The 3,832-nt window shown below is 57.3% G+C and overlaps 1 pseudogene; it reads right to left on the minus strand.

The window, feature by feature from the left end:
• Window positions 1–512: 512 nt before the first annotated feature.
• LOC146722170 (large subunit ribosomal RNA) lies at window positions 513–2,731 on the minus strand (annotated as a pseudogene).
• Between the last annotated feature and the right edge of the window lie 1,101 nt (window positions 2,732–3,832).

A 3,832-nucleotide genomic window follows, 5' to 3' on the forward strand; every position in this document is an offset into this window, starting at 1 on the left:
TGCCCGACTCTCACCACGAGGAGGTGGGGATGGCACATGGATCCGCCGGTCGCCCGGACGGAGTCCTTAAGAGAGTCATAGTTACTCCCGCCGTTTACCCGCGCTTGCTGAATTTCTTCACGTTGACATTTAGAGCACTGGGCAGAAATCACATTGCGTCAACACCCGCAGGGCCATCGCAATGCTTTGTTTTAATTAGACAGTCGGATTTCCCCTAGTCCGTGGCCAGTTTCTGAGCTGAGCGTTGATGGCGGCCGAGAGGACGACACGACGGCTCCGCCGCCACGGAAGCCTCGCAGCAAGGAGAATCCGCGGGAGGCCAAGGCACGGGGACCGAGCTCGGATCCCGGAGACCGGCGCGAGAACGCCGACCGTTCACCTCGCCCAGGCCCGGCACGTCAGCCAGACTCCGTCTTCCCGACCAAGCCCGACACGCCCCGCTCCTCAGAGCCAATCCTTATTCCGAGTTACGGATCCAATTTGCCGACTTCCCTTACCTACATTATTCTATCGACTAGAGGCTCTTTACCTTGGAGACCTGCTGCGGATATGGGTACGAACCGCGCGACACCTCCACGTGGCCCGCTCCTGGATTTTCAAGGTCCAGGGGAAGATCCGGACACCGCCGCAACTGCGGTGCTCTTGCGTTCCAAACCTATCTCCCGGTAGAGGTTTCCAGGGAACTCCCAATGCTTATACAGAAAAGAAAACTCTTCCCGGTCTCCCGACGGCGGCTCCAGGGCATTTGGGGTTTCCCCGACAACACCTTACGGGGCCCAAATGTAGGGTTTTTCCCCTGCGGGGGTTTCCGAAATAGGGAAACCCGGTTCCTTTCGCCGACGGGCGTGTGTCTTTCTATTTAAAATTTTATTATTTCTCGACACCGAGATATTGTACCCCCTCTTGACATAGGATTCTCCAGGGGTTTTGGGTCGAGACTCGTGGCAACGGCCCGTTAAAACAAACCCTTTCACGTCAGTCCTCAGGGCCTCGCTGGGTATTTGTTTATTCAACAAGATCTGCCCCGAGGGCGGCCGGGCAGGTGGGCGCCCAGACCCTTCGCGTCCCCGTCCCCCCCCCCTCCTACCCCGTCAGGCTTCGTGACGACGCGAGAAAAGACTAACGCCCGCTCCCTGTTGCCGCCCCACTGCCGCTGACGGCAGAGTATAGGCTCGACGCTTCAGCGCCATCCATTTTCAGGGCTAGTTGCTTCGCGGGTGAGTTGTTACCCCACTCTTAGCGGATTCCGACTTCCTGGCCCCCGTCCTGCTTCTTGCAACCAACCCCTTTAATGGGTCCCATGAGCTTTCAGTGGGCGCCTTAACCGGTTTGGTTATCCCCCCAGCGCAATTCTGCTTCCCAAAAAAGGCCCCCCATTGCCTCTGTCCAAAGTTTGCGTGGCTTCATAATTAAAGAAAGCCAAGATCTACCCATTTAAAGTTTGAGAATAGGTTGGGGTCGCTTGGGCCCCCAGCTCTAATCAGGGTTTTACCAAATGAGCTCGCGGGTTTCCGTCAAAAGGGCCCGAGTGCCAGTACCTGAGGGGAAAACTCGGGGGGGGGAACCAGCTACTGGGATGGTTCGATTAGCTTTGCCCCTATACCCAGTTCCGACGATCGATTTGCCGTCAGAATCGCTAGGACCTCCAAAAGGGTTTCCCCTGATTTCGTCCTACAGCATGTTCCCATCTTGGGGTCCCAACGGGAAACCCCCGCTCTGGGTGGCCTCTTTTCGCGATGAGAAAGAGACGCCCCGGGGGGGCGAGGCCGCATCGCGCCGCGGCCACCCCCTAGGTCGACGGCCAGGGCCGCCCTTTCACTTTCATTACGCCTTTGGTCTCGCGCAATCCCAATGACTCGCGTACAGTTAGACTCTTGGTCCGTGTTTCAAGACGGTCCAAGAAACCCAAAAAAAAATTGCGTCGGACGGTATCGGTCTCCGCAAGCCCGGGGAGACGTTCGCAGGCTGTCGAAGGTGTTTCCGTACTGTAACCAAAAGCGGGCCAGACCGGGGCGGGCAAAAGGCGTAACCTCCAGTACCGTGCGCGCGCTGGGGGACGTTTTCGAGCACCGTGAAATTGCGCCCGATACTTGGGGCGTACCCGAGCAGCCGGCCGGCGACGAGGGTTTTTCGCGTGCCGTTTTACCGGCGACGCGGACAGACACCCCACCCGGGGCCCTTTGACCGACCCCACGTTTGCGGGCGTTCTACTTGGGGGGAATACAACGACGGGCCCAGCGCCGGACATCGGCGCAGTAACGTGCCGGCGCGAGCCGCCAAAGGACTCCGGGACTCGCCGACGACGCCAAGGGCCCCCCGCCCGACGATATTCTCCCCGTTCGACTTTGGGGTTTTTTAGTTACCCCGAACGGTTCACGTACTCTTGAACTCTCTCTCAAGTTTTTTCAACTTTCCTCACGGACTTGTTTGCTACGGTCTGTGGTGTATTACCTTAATGGAGTTTACCACCCTTAGAGCTGCCTCTCAAGCACCCGACTAAGGAGAATCCCCGAGGCGCCCCCCGGTCGTAGGCTGGCACCCTCTAAGGGGAATGGCCCCCTTCAAGATGGACTTTACGGACGCGGCACTCGGGATAAGCGGGACCCCCAAACACCACATTTCCGCGGGGAACGCGGGATTCGGTTTCTGGGGGCCTTTTCTGGTTTGCTGCCGCCCACTAAAGAAAACCTGGTTTTCTTTTCCTCGCTTAATAATATCTTAATTCAGCGGATAATCTCGCCTGCTTGAGGCGTGCCCTAGTGAGTTTTCGTAGCCGTTTGCCCCTCCGGTCGCTATGTCGTCTCTCCTCTATAAAAATATATAAGAGGGGGAGAAGGGGAGAAGGGGAGAGCGTGCGAACGGGGAAGAGGAAACAGGGCCCGCATACGAAATACGCGGAAGCAAAAAAGCCGGGGCGCTAAACGCACCACCCCTCGTGGTTTTGGGAAAGGGGACGATAATCGCGGGGGGGCGGATCTCGGCTCTCCCTTCTTTTTATACGAATTCGGGCGGAACGATTCGACGGTACACGACCGGCGCGCCGGTCCCCTTTTTCGCTTTACGAAAAAAATTTTGTGGACTCGGGCACGCGGTCGGCTCGCGATCAAACCCTTCCGTAAAAAAGGTAAAGGGATTAAAGAATCTCTTCGCCGGGCGACGACGCGCGTTAAATTTTCGTTTAAAACCGTTTTGTGTGGGGGAAGGGCGTCGCATAAGACGCCGAGCGCATCGCACCGAAAAGACGGGACAGAGTGCAGAGCAGTCCGGTAAATCTGGGTGATGACGGAGAGGAGAAACGGTAGACAAGCGCTACTACTTCGGGAGGAAAAAGACGCACGCGCCCCGGGCCAAAGAGAAAGCGGTGCATCACGTTCTGACCATTTTTTTGGCCTTTTGTTCCTCCCCTCGCGCCGCTTTTACTCTCCCACCTTTTCCCTTTCGGTTTCTGGGCGTACACACAGATTGGATAAAAAAACACCTCCCCCTTTAATTTCCGCGCATTCTCTGGGGGGTTTCGCAACGTTTTACACGCTTGTGCGCTTTCCTTCTCATTATATTATTTCGGTGTGTCATTTCGCGACCCCGGGATTGCACCGGGGCCGGTCGGGCGGCCCCAGACACCGGGCGAATCCAACAAATTGCTCTACGCCCTTTGTAAGGGGGGTTTTTGCCAGGGAAGGGCGACGCGCGCGCCATTCTCTGGTCCCCGGGGCCGTGCCGCTTTCGGACGAAAAGCATTGGGGGTACTAAAACGCCCCCTTAGCCCAGGCGTGGCCCAAAAAATTGTATCCGTGGACCGCAATGTGCGTTCGAATGTCGATGTTCTGGGTCG

Source organism: Nylanderia fulva, unplaced genomic scaffold, assembly GCF_048542155.1.
Source record: "Nylanderia fulva isolate GAGA-0341 unplaced genomic scaffold, ASM4854215v1 Scaffold36, whole genome shotgun sequence".
In the NCBI taxonomy this organism is placed as follows: Eukaryota; Metazoa; Arthropoda; class Insecta; order Hymenoptera; family Formicidae; genus Nylanderia; species Nylanderia fulva.